The sequence below is a fragment of the Dermacentor silvarum genome, chromosome 4 (genome assembly GCF_013339745.2).
Source record: "Dermacentor silvarum isolate Dsil-2018 chromosome 4, BIME_Dsil_1.4, whole genome shotgun sequence".
Taxonomy (NCBI): domain Eukaryota; kingdom Metazoa; phylum Arthropoda; class Arachnida; order Ixodida; family Ixodidae; genus Dermacentor; species Dermacentor silvarum.
This window is the reverse complement of record NC_051157.2, coordinates 39526795-39540122: the sequence shown is the minus strand read 5'-3', so window position 1 is coordinate 39540122 and position 13328 is coordinate 39526795. Positions and strand designations below refer to the sequence as shown.

The 13328-nt window shown below is 46.2% G+C and overlaps 1 protein-coding gene across 2 annotated transcripts in view; it reads right to left on the bottom strand.

Annotated features, from left to right (window-relative positions):
- LOC119448567 (Down syndrome cell adhesion molecule-like protein 1 homolog) overlaps positions 1-13328 on the bottom strand; it is a 272760-nt gene that overhangs the window by 208428 nt on the left and 51004 nt on the right. The gene's annotated exons all lie outside the window — the stretch shown is intronic.

Here is a 13328-nt window from a genome sequence, read left to right as displayed (position 1 = left end):
AGCCTAGAGCAGAACAAAGACAGAGAGTTGTGAATAATAATAATAATAATAATAATAATAATAATAATAATAATAATAATAATAATAATAATAATAATAATAATAATAATAATAATAATAATAATACGCAGGGCACAGTGGCGATGTTAACCGTTTGGTTTTAGATAGTAAATACATGGTGTTTGCCACGTTTAAACGAATACGGTGTAGACATGCCCTGTCACGCCTGTTAATTAAGGCCACATGGAGTGCCAAACTCACTCATAGGATCGTGTGTACGAAAGGGAGAATGGAAATAGGCGTGAGGTTGGCAATGCTTCCAAGGCTTCTCACGATCGTGATAACCACTATAACTTGATTTAAGCTTAAACACACTGCATGACGAATGCCTCTTCCAGTGATCTGTAATTATTTTTGCTTGCGCCTGCAGACCGCATGATATGCACGGAAACTCCCTAACTCCGTCACTACATTTAATCATCCGCCGCCCTCGACAGCGTTACGCTTCCCTTGGAACCTATTCGCTTGGTTATGTGTTTAGCGCATTTTATTACCTGCTTAGTTACCCGCCGCGATGGCTCAGTCAGCTAAGGCGTTGCGCTGCTGAGCACAAGATCGCGGGATCGAATCCCGGCCGTGGCGGCCGCATTTCGATGGAGGCGAAATGCAAAAACGCCCGTGTGCTTGCGTTGTAGGGCACGTTAAAGAACCCCAGGCGGTCAAAATTAATCCGGAGACCTCCACTACGGCGTGTCTCATGATCAGAACTGGTTTTGGCACGTAAAACCTCAGAATCACTCAATCAATACCTGCTTGGTTCTACTTCTCCCTCTTAATCTCAGCTACAATACCATCCTCCCTCGTTGGCTCTCTCATTCATTTTACCTCTGAACGCTTTGCCGATAATTTGCCACTCCATCGCTCGTTGTGCTGTCCTCACCCTCATCCTCGGCCATCGCGTCTGCGCAAAATGCACATGTGTTACCTTTGTTATCAACTAGGCCCACGTGCGATTTCCATGAGAGTGCAACCTCATACCTCATAGGGCACGGCCAATATGTGACGACTACCCACCGCGGAAGCTCAGTGTCTGTGTCGTTGGGCTGCTGAGCACAAGGTTGCTGGTTCGATCCCGTCCACGGCGGTCGTATTACTATGAGGCGGAATGCAAAAGCGCACATGTACCGTGCGTTGGGTGCACGTTAACGAACCCCAGGTGCGGTCAAAAATATTTCTCGGGCCCTCTTTCACTATGGCATATTTCATCAACCACTGTGCCGTTTCTCGACGTTAAACCATGCATTTTAATGCGTAGCATTATAGGGTCAGTCGGTAGATAAATTCTATGTGAAGCCAGACAACTAATTTTCCAACAGGGCCAGAATGAGCAGTTTAAGCCCATTGTAGTGCGTGGTTGATAGCTACCATACAGAGTATACAGTCACAAACGACCCATAGTGCGCGATAACGAGAGGTACGCTGGCGTAAAACATTCTACGAGCCCATCCGCTTTTGCAGTTCCCCACACGCGATACGTAAAAAAGGAGGCGTTAAACTTAGCCCGGAGTTGCCTAACCCTACACTAAATGGGGGATGGCAAGCAGTATTGGACGCCCTGGTAAACACCCGACGAGTGAGGATGAAAGGTGAAAAAAGGGGATACAAAACGAGAGGATGCGTTAAACCGAAGCAAAACTATGTTCGGCAACGTAAATATGTGCATTTCTCTGCTCAGACTGCTCACGCATATATAAATAATCAACGCATGCTATATCAACATAAACCCGCCACACATCATTACCATGCATAACACATTCCGCACCACGCCGAGAGCCATATAATGCTACGCATATCTTGGACAGTTCCCGTTCACGGAGGTTCCGCTTAATATTTTTTAAAGGTGCCACAACTCTTCCTTTTCACCATAGACTTCAATGCTTTCGAGGTCCCAGAAGCGAGTCAGGATTCTTGAGATATCCTGAGCACTGTTCGCAGGAAAATGACGCTCGAACGTGCCAACGTGCATCACGTTGGCTGATCCAGGTACACATCCGTGCACTGATATTGTCAACGGGAAGTGACTGTGCACAAACAGAAACACAATAGCCGAAAACATTAATGAAAGAATATATAGCACTGTTATTTGGCTGCGCACTTGTACCAAGGAAGCAAAGCAACATTTTAAAGGCTATAGGATATCGGCGAGCGCAATCGGCGATTGTCGAATCAAATCCAGCTGCTCGAATTTGTCAGCTATTGGTACAGGCATTATAATGATTTAGTTGCAGTCGATGGTGCTCTTGTCGGTTCGAAAACGCGTTACAGCCATTCGCAAGATACGTACAACTTGATTATCGTGAGCCTGTATAACTATCAAAGTGGCAACAACGCTCACGATCGTTCCAGTATACAGCAACCGCATCTTGCACGAGAGTGAGTACATGATAAGAGCGATGCTTCACTGATATCGATCATAGGCCAAAAGTACAAGAACGAACACGTAGCAATACGCAGACCATTATATCCCGGCGTTTCACTCATCTTGCGCCTTAAAAGAGTCAAACCTCAAAGAGATAAATTATAAGTCGAAGCAACGATGCGTAGCTCAGCGAAGCCAATTCCAGAGCCGACGCAGTGATGTTTTACTCATTTAACGCGTAACTGAAGACATCACGTTTTTTCCTTGCAGCAAAAAAAAAAAAAGTTACTTTGTTGGCGTGTTTTTTATCCTTATATAACTCTAAAATGAAACAGTGAAAAAAAAAAAGAGAAATCGCTGCTCAGCGCTTTCTCACGAAGCTCCAAATCATTTCGTGACATTTATTCGTTTCTTTATTTGTTTCTGGAAAGTGGGACGTCGATGTAAGCGCCACGTGCGTTTGTGCAGAATGCTTCCATCCTTTTCTTTTTCCATCTTTTTTTTTTATTGAAACAAATCACTCTCCCTGTGCGCGCCTACATTGACGCATCATAAGTGTAGAGGTTATTACTCTCCGGGGAAAAGCCGGAATCAAGACTAATTGAGTTCTCTGAGAAGAATGGGCAAGAGGCCAGAACGTTTCATAAATTTCAAAATTGCCCCTGACAGGTTTCCACTCATCAATAGCGAGGAACAACTCCCCGTCGTAGAGATTTCTTCTATTATTTTTGTATTTTGTACACAGGAAGAAATGCAGGGCTTTGTAAGTGAGGTTTCTTTTAAAAGAACTGATCCCGAATGCGAACTAAAAAAAAGGACAGAAAAAAAGACGGTGTTCTTGCAGAAATAAAAACGAATTTTTATAAAACGAAAGAAATGTATCGCAGTGTTCAAGAGGCAGACCTTATTTATAGCTAACTGTACTTTGTTCTACAGGAATGCGCCAAACTACGTTTTGTTTTTACTTATTATTTTTTCATAAATTTCAAAGCGGCATCTATTGGGTGAAATTAGAGAAACCTTAATGGTTGAGTTAGGGGTAAAACAATAACTTAAAGACGGAAAGAATGCGAGAAATTCACTCTCTATTATAAAATTAAGCTTTATTGAGAGCCAGAAAATTCTTTTAATGCTACTCGGCGACGGGGGACTCAGTGCTATTGTCACGCAGTAATATGTGTTGTCTTTATACTTGTACCTTGATAACCTTGCTTCGGTTAGGTTATGTAGTTAGCCCCACAATACTCTTCAGATTTTTACTGCTACTTTGGTAGTTCCAGTGCACGATAGATGCGTCTGCTTCGCGTTGCTTTTCTTAGCTTTCGATCACTCCTTCATAGGCCTGCTAGTGCACGCAGTGAAGCACGGAGGTCAAACGGCGTTTGCATCGGATGTATTTGTTTAATAGAAGCACGATACAAAGCCGAGAACGCCGGCCGTTTGAAGCCGTTTTCAGTTTCCGCCTTTCCAAAGCTACTTCTGTCCCTCAATCAATAACGTTCGCTGATCGTTCCACGCGAAACGCTCTGCTCTCGATTTGAGCTCTTATATATATATATACAGTTTCACTGTGTTTTTGTCGATGGCACAGCGCTTTGTTTTTCGCCTTTTGTTCCCTCCATCCATTGTCGTGATGGTGCCTTTTGTTCTGAGAGAAAAATGAAACCTTTTTCGGTATCAATTTTTAGAAGCGTCGGTTGGATAGCGCGGCTTCCGGATTTCGGATCACCCAGCGCGTGGCGCTATCCCGCGGCCATTCGGCTTAGGAGTGGGGAGGGGACCGGCGGGGCTTCGGGAGTTGGGACGAACCGCACTTTACGCCATACAAGCCGCGCTGCTTCGTGAGAATTAACAACCTCTAGGTGACGCTCTAGTACGAATGAAAAACAGTGACTGCCGCTGAAGTAGCGGAGGAAGCATGCATACGGACGTTGTTTATTTCTCCCATTCGTGTAGACACTGCAGTATAATCAGTACTGCAATGTAAGAGGTGAGAGCAGCAGTGGTTCGATGCTTAATAAACCTTTTGTCGAAGCAGGTAACATGACGCTAGTTGTAGCGACGTCGAACTCGTTTTGAGGAAAGTTAATGGGGCCGTTTAATAAATATTGAAAACAGACCCCGAGTCTCACCAGCCAGCTTCTCAGTAAAGCAACATGTTTTGGTGGCCGATTTTCTACTGTTCTTAGAGGGCTCCGACTTTCGGTAATGCGCAAGTGTGGTTTGCCGAAACGCTGTAAACACCTTGAGGATAGATTGGAATCACGTGGATCGTTGCAGCGAATGTCCTTCCAGATCTGGCGACGCTGATGGACCACGGGGACAACAGTTACGGCATGATAGGTCCACTGTCTTTACTTTTGGTCCATACGCGTGTATGGTTATCAGCTCAAATACAGTGAGGCTGGCAGAATGGAAGCAAAACGGCTTGATATAGATAGCGGAGCCAACTATTACGCCACGTCACGGGTTTACAATAGTTTTTAACGTAAAGATTTGGATCGACGTGAGAAACATTTGAATGGGAAAATTGCGACCCACCCAACTGTAACACGAAGCTACGCTTGGATGGATCAGTTGGATTTGTAGTTTCGTGCTACAGATTGAGTCCATCACAATTTTCATTTTCTTAACGTTCTTCCACCTTGCGAACTTTCACAGAACTGACTCGCCAGAAACGTTTGGAAATAAAAGAAAAATTCTTCTACAGCTCCAGTCATCCACGTTTATCTGCGTCACAGTAAAGTTTTTCCGCGACCCAGCTTTTTAGCTCTCAACATGTTGCCCGCATAGCCTTCGTAGCAAGCCTCGGTGTTCTGCATTCGTTTCGCCGGCGCTCTCCCGGCGCGCCGATGCAGCTTAGCGTCGTTCCTGCAAAGTGCGGCTGCCATCAACCGGCACAGCACGCAGTCTGGGGGGGAGGTGCGGGGGCCGACGCCGCACAAGCTATCGAACCGTGTGAGAGCTGGCCAGCCGTCGTTGCGGCAGTGATGGGGAGCCGCGGCGGCGCGGGGAGTAGCGGGGGGAACGCCGCCGCGCACTTGGGTCAGAGAGGCAGGAACGCGGGGCTTTGGCGGACAGCAGGGGAGAAGGGAACGGCAAGGGCAAAGTTGTAAAGGAGGCAGACAATCACTTTGTCCCGCGTACGAGGGAGGTGGGAGGGAACTGGGAGCACAAGTCGTCGGGAGAGCAGGACTGCGGCGCTGCCACCGGTTATCTGCCTTTTTTCGTTCCTACGAACCATTTCCTTTTTTTTTTGCTTTTGTTTGATTCCTCGCTTACTTGTTTTTTATGTCTTTGGAGCAGGACCACGACGTTGGGGTCAGGCCTCCTGGAAATTAGCTTAGCAGCGCTTGCACTCGCACGCGCTTTGGCGAGAACGAAAACGTAGTGAATCTTGCGAGCGAGGCACGCGGCGGCGGAACGGCGGCGGGGTCCGTAAGGACAGAGATGTGGGGACGAGAAAGAGGAAGAGGAGAACCGGCTAGGCAGACACGCGAGGAAAGAGAGAGGAATCGGGGAGACCCCCCATTGGCTGGTGTAGTATAGTAGACACCCGGTGCGAGGAAATGACTGCGTGACTCACAAAGTCGGCTGAGTAAACGAGATATACGCGCCAAGCGCTTTTCTGGACGTCGAGCAACCTTGGCAACCCGCCCCGGGTGGGGATATTAAGGAAGATCGCCTTCCTCGGGAGGTGTGCTCACGCTCACGTGCCCACGTGCAAACTCGCTGGCGAAATCACTCGTAAGGTTGCTGCGACCGACTACGTATGGTAGGGAACGGGCGACACATGCTCGCTGAGATTGGACTGAGCGCGCGCGGGCGCAGGAGCTTGGCGCGAGTTTATTGAAAACGCGACAACGTTTGCCGCGTTCCTGCAGCCCGCTTGTTGACACACGGGTTTTGCATGCGGCGGGAGGGTTTCTAATTGGAACTGGTGACGCGAGCGTCGGGATCTATGCGGGCACCTTGCTCTGTGCGGCAATAAGCAGCCTGCTATACCCAGCCCGGCGATCGTCTCTCTCGTTTCGCGATTTGGAGGTTAAGGGAAGCGCGCTGCGCGCACGGTATACGCAGTCGAGTGGGTTCCTTCACCACGTACAGTGCACTCCACTGTAGTGTTAACATTTTTTCTTTTACTTTTTGGAAGGGGGTGGGAGAGGTGAGGGGAAGGAGACATATGCCCTGCGGCATAGTTTAACGTTGCTGTTTTCCGTGGTTCGCTGTGGAAAAGCAGAAGTATGGTGCACCATCTAGCTCCATTGCTAGACTTCTTATATAAAACGCACCCACACGCACGCTCTCACACACGCACACATTCAAGGAGAGACGCGCATTCGTGGCATATTTTTTTCATTTAAAGCAGCTTCACACGTTACCACCCTCCCGTTTCATTGTTTGTTTGTTTCTTTCTTTCTTTAATGTACTTGTTGATGTTTTGGTCCCGCTCTGTTTTCACTGCAGAGAGCTTGAAGTACAATGTATCTCGGCAAATTCACTTCTTGGTGCTCTAGACCAAAATGCAGAAGCAAAAAATTTCAGCCTAGCCAGGTGACGTTGAGTTTACTCGCGTCTATTGTGGACCAATTAAAGTTGTTTCACTCACTCACTCACTCACTCACTCACTCACTCACTCACTCACTCACTCACTCACTCACTCACTCACTCACTCACTCACTCACTCACTCACTCACTCACTCACTCACTCACTCACTCACTCACTCACTCACTCACTCACTCACTCACTCACTCACTCACTCACTCACTCACTCACTCACTCACTCACTCACTCACTCACTCACTCACTCACTCACTCACTCACTCACTCACTCACTCACTCACTCACTCACTCACTCACTCACTCACTCACTCACTCACTCACTCACTCACTCACTCACTCACTCACTCACTCACTCACTCACTCACTCACTCACTCACTCACTCACTCACTCACTCACTCACTCACTCACTCACTCACTCACTCACTCACTCACTCACTCACTCACTCACTCACTCACTCACTCACTCACTCACTCACTCACTCACTCACTCACTCACTCACTCACTCACTCACTCACTCACTCACTCACTCACTCACTCACTCACTCACTCACTCACTCACTCACTCACTCACTCACTCACTCACTCACTCACTCACTCACTCACTCACTCACTCACTCACTCACTCACTCACTCACTCACTCACTCACTCACTCACTCACTCACTCACTCACCGACCAGGCACCCTGTACAGATGGTAAACCAGTGAAGCTGAAATGTGCGGCTCCGGTATGAGCCACACGTGATTTCTTTCTTTCTTTCTTTCTTTCTTTCTTTCTTTCTTTCTTTCTTTCTTTCTTTCTTTCTTGCTTGCTTGCTTGTCCATGGCTCATACCCGCATATTCCAGGCTCATACCTACATATCCAACGCGGGTATGCGCCACACGTGATTTTATTATCGTTAATCATGATGTAACTGACACGCATGTTATGTTATTGATGGCATCACCTATCAGTCATGTTAGTCACACATTCGTACCCTTCCCTGCCAATTTTGGTACATAATCAGTGAACGAGACTTGAATTTTCGATAGGTTTTTGATAGGTTTACTTCCGCCGGAGGGTTCCTGTGGTCAGGCCACGAGTGTCACACCCCAGGCATATACAGCTTCGCTCTAAAAGTCAAGAAGATTAATTATTCAAGAACAATAAGAAGTGGAACAGGAGGAGGAGGGAAGAAGGAAGCTGTAGCAGAGCGTTCAAGACCTTGCAGCGCATTTCTCACGAAATAATTATCAGTAGTCTGCTATATCGTGCGAATAGGTGAATTACACAGTACAAGCACGAGGTCGCGGAATCGAATTCCTGCCACGGCGGCCGCATTTCGATGGGGTCAAAATGCGAAAACACTCGTGTACCTAGATTTAGGGGCAAGTTAAAGAAACCCAGGTGGTCCAAATCATTCCGGAGTCCCCTACTACGGCGTGCCTCACAATCAGATCGTGATTTTGGCACGTAAAACACGTAATTTTTTTATAGGTTACACGTAGTCCAGTTTCGCATTCTGCAGCAGAAGTTCACTGTGTGCGCATCTGTTTATTCATATCAATGCCAGCGGAATTGAGCGTGAGCATGGATTTTTTTTAGTATTTATTTTTTTAGTCTTTTACACGGTACAATGGGTTGCCAAACTTCGCTTCGCTTCGAAATTCTAAAGTGAAGCATCAAATAAGTAATGGCCCGGTATTCAGTGTAAGAACTGTTCATCAGTAATTTTGTGGAAAGAGTATTGCACTATGAGTATTGCACTATGAGTAATGATGAAACGAAGCGCACTTAACCAAACGGAAAAAAAGAAATAAAAAGGAAACAAAGAGAAATAAAAGAAGGCATGACATGACTGCCTGGAATGCGTTGTAAAGTTTTTTTATCTAAAATACAGAAAGCTACCTTACGTAACAGGTTTGAAGGCAAAAAGGCAACTCATAACTATGCGACGTAACACGCGAGACGTTTAGCGCACTGGGCAGACAGTACAGAAAAAAGAAAGTAAAAGGAAAAGAACGATTTTTGATGGATCGTGCGCTGAAGAGTTTGATGAAAATAAACGAATGCTTTTTAGAGAGTGAAAAGTGAAAACGAAAGTTATAAGGGCACGTCATCGACAGGCGATCATTTGTAACCAAGTCTGCAGCTCTTGTTTTTACGTTTACTTTTGCGTAAGGTAGTTGGAACTTGCGTGTTTTCTTTTTGTGCGTACGTGGGGGAAAGAGTAATTTAATACATTCCTTACGCGAAACCACTGAGCCACCTGAATTGTTATCATTATTGTTATTATCCCGTTTTTGCCTGCGTATGCGTAAAGGTAGTTAGACACTAACTCCACTAGGCTCATGTATAAAACATAGCTTCTTGATAATTTTTTTGTTGTTGTTTCATGAGACAAAGTTACAAGAATAATATGGCTTCTTAGAACGATAATTTCATTTTACTCTTTTATTATTATTTTTTTATTCTTCTGAGGCATGGCGGGATTTTTAACGCTTGAACTGACATGATAAAAATTATCGTATGAATTTTATTGTATTTTTGTTTCTTTCTTGCTGTCTTTGTCTCAGATGTACCTCAAATCTACTTTGAGAACAGTTGTAAGCGAAACAAGCAAATTTTAAGACACCAGAACTTTCGTCAGGAATAAATTTTCAATTGAAAATAATGTAATGAAGTCTTTCTTTTTATGCGCAGCGTGGCTGACGTATCATTAGGTTAGGGCGAGATTGCTAAAAATCATTAAAGAAAGCAAGAGATAAAATGCTACGAAGGGTTTAAGCATTTAAATAACTTATTTTACGAAGCACTGTGTCGCTTACTGAATATGCTGTGTAACAAGATTTCACGCAATTGGCACGCAAATTTTATTTTTATTAGCTCCTTCTTGCTCTCTTTGTCTTAGATGTACAGCAAATCAAGACGGAGAACAACAGAAAACGAAGAAAGAAAATCATAGGACGTCATAACTTTCACGAGAATAAAGATGGTAAATTCGTGCTCTATGGTATTCTTTAGGGCCGTCGACGCGGAATTTACGTGAATAAAAAGAAATCGTCCGGGGAGCCAAGTGTGCTACTGCCAGAAAACACAATGTCGATAAGCAATCTAATGCTTCTTTTTTTTTTTTTATCGTTCCCTCGCGTCGCACCTATCTGCAGCGCTGTCATGAAAAGATGGGAGACGGAGGAGCAAAAGAGATATCTTTATTGAATTCCGGAGAGCATTGCCTGGCGGCATGCCTAGCATGTTACTGCAGATTGGGTACGATAAAAAAGTGAATTGATATGCACAGTGCAGTGCAGGTACAAGAAGGAGGCAATGCAAGAACACTCCTCCGTTGAAGACTTGTATGTGTGTGTGTGTTTTCTGTCGAGAAAAGTAAACAAAATTGCGTTGTTATGGTGAAGTTCACGACAGTGGACAACGCGTAGAGTTTCATACAATAATTACTAGAGGGAACTGCGGCGCTATCGTGTCTACGGAACTGCAAGCGGTGGCGTTTCAGCTGGCACGATAACAATGGGGGGGGGGTACGTGGATTTGCCTAAACTTCGCAGTGCTGGCTTCAAACGGCTTCGTGACTTTGTAAACTCGTCATTTTCAACAAAGTACTGTCTGACGGCAGGATTCGAACACAGGACCACTGTAGCGCACAAGCCCGATATGGAAACCATTATGCCAAGAAAGCAAAAAAAAAAAAAAAGAAATATATATCTAGGGACTTTAAACACTTGCTAATCGGCTCTTAGTTTTCACATTGAGGCGTTCTTGGCGTTCGGCGGCGTATTTCATTCGATACCATGTTTGGATGCAGTACTTTCCCGTCTCATGTAGAATGAATCACAACTACATGTTGTCTTTATCGTCTGAGTCAGAGGAATGACAGCGCCATCTATATAGGGTGTCCCAGCTAACGTTAGTCAAGCTGTTCAACGAAAGAAAAAAAAATATTAGGAAAACACGGTGTCAGTTGCAATTTTAAGACCTCAATGTTCGATCATAAGATATCTGACAACCGAACACCGTAGCTTTTGCAGCCTGTATTGTATTTTTTAAATCCTTCTTTCTTTCGTTGAACAGCTTAGCTAACTTTAGCTGTGACACACGGTATATTACGGTCACGTTTAAACATGACCTTGTTTTGCCACAACAGTCACATTTTGCGGCTGATAAAATCGACACATTTTGTCCGGTATTACCGCAGACCGATGCGTACTAGTGATTTAGTATTTATACAACAGAGGCCACTTACTGCATATAGTCATCGTATTAAACGAAATACAGCGCGACATGCCTACACTGTCCGAAATTTGAGCGTGAATGAGCCGGCTCTGTAGTGGGAAGACTTAGGCATAGCTAATTTAAGCAGCATTCGCTAGAGGAGACGACAGTGTACAGCAGTAAATATTCATTTGGACGGTCTTTTCTCCAACCTAGTTGGTAATTTGATCTTTCCTTACAGAACAGCGTCAATCGATGTCGGCTAAAATAAGAAGTAATGTCGATGAATGTTTTCGATGACCCGCTGCACGAGACACGATAACTCCGTTCCTGCTCCAGTGTTATCTCTCTCTCTCTCTCTCTTTTTTCGGTGCATGTTGTCGAAATGCGTTACCGTAGCCAATCGAAACGCGAACAGGACTGTTCAAACAGGAACACGGACAACGCAAGAGTTTCGTCGGATGGACTCCAGAAAATGGTGCAATTAGTATTCCTATACAGAAAAAAGAAAGAAAAAAAAACTGCATCGCACGCCGGAATTGAAGCCAGTCACACTAATGCGTCGGCTAAGTCAAGCGCAATCGTATGATCGAACTGTTATGACTCGGCGCTGACCTTGTCCCCGTTTCCTTTCTATTTTAATTTTGCGCTATGTGACCTTAAATTGTATGGTCCGATATTGTTCAGTGTGAACCGACAAGCCCAGCACTGCGTACTTGCGGGAAACCTGCTACAGCGACCAAGGCGCGCGATGAAAATCGCCGGTCGCGCACGCCACATTTGCATGGCGGCGCCGAGTTCGGACCTGTCCGCGCTTCCTCTACCATAGAGAGCGAATATAGCGGCGTTCGCATGAATGCGGCAAGCGGCGCAATTGAATGTTCTAGCTTGAAAGTTCTAGCTTATCGCATTCACGTAAACGGCTGTATGCGCTCGGACAGCGAATCGCATTGATGTTAAAGGAGAGGGCCGTTCCAGACGGGGTAAGTCGTCTGGCGCGGTGCGTGTAAACGCTGGCGTGTCGCATTGAGGTAGAGAGACGGCTACCGCCACGTACTCTCCTCCATTAACCGCGGGGGAATGCCAATCACCGGGAAGTGGTTGCGGCTTGTTTCGGACGCAGGTGGATACGCCACGTGTAAACACTGTCGCCTTGTAATCACCGTGATGCACTAAAGGATATGCGACACGCTACTGTCTCATTCACGTGAACGCGGCGAGTGAGGCTTTAGCAGGTTAGCGTCTTCCTGGTTCCCCTAAAGCGCACAGGCGTACATCCGACGAATTTGCGCCTGAGGATTGGCCATTGCTAGTACCACGGCGGCTCGATGAAAACTAAAGTATAGGAGGGATCGACAGATAGAGCGATCGGCTCGCGTTCCGGTTCTGTCCTGCACGCGTTCCATTGGCCAGCAACAACCGAAAGGAACACCGCTGTCTCCCTTCTCGCCTTCATTCGAGAGACCCTCTACTATCCGATGCCATTAGCAGAAAAATGCGCCAATGCCAGGCAGTCGGGGCACCGCGGCTCGAAGTATGCGAAGAATGTGGAGTTGGCAGTGAGCTATACTATACTGGACAGTACGTCACAACGAAAAAAAAAAAAAAAAAACTAAACCCATACTGAAAGGCTGGTGGGTAGAAGCGAGAGCAGGGGTGTCGGGCGCGGCTTCTAACTCTTCGCGGCCCTTCAAAACTGCGTCCTTGTCTGACGCCCTCGCTCGCGAGAGTGGTGTTCGAAGCCAGTGTCCGGACTTGGCTGATTCCCGAGGGTAAGAAGGCCCGGAGGAGGAGAGAAGTTCTGTAAGGGTGAGAGGGGGGGCTCACTCATGGCGCTGGCCATTAAGGTCGGCTCCCGCAGTTTTACCCTATACGCAGCGGTGTGGCTCGACCCATGTGCAAGTTTGGCGTGCGAGATAGCAGAGAAACGAAGGGGTGAGGGGGTGGTCGGCCATGACTTAGAAGAAAAGCGCTTCCGCGTCACTTCGAAACTTTTTTTTTCCGAACGGCTCACGTTCATTAGTCCCCACTGGGTGCGCAGTTGCGGGCTTAAATTGAGTGCGAAGACCGAGCGAAAGTGAGCCGAGCATGCTGTTCCCCCCTCCCCCACCTCTATTTCTTTCTTTCTTTCTTT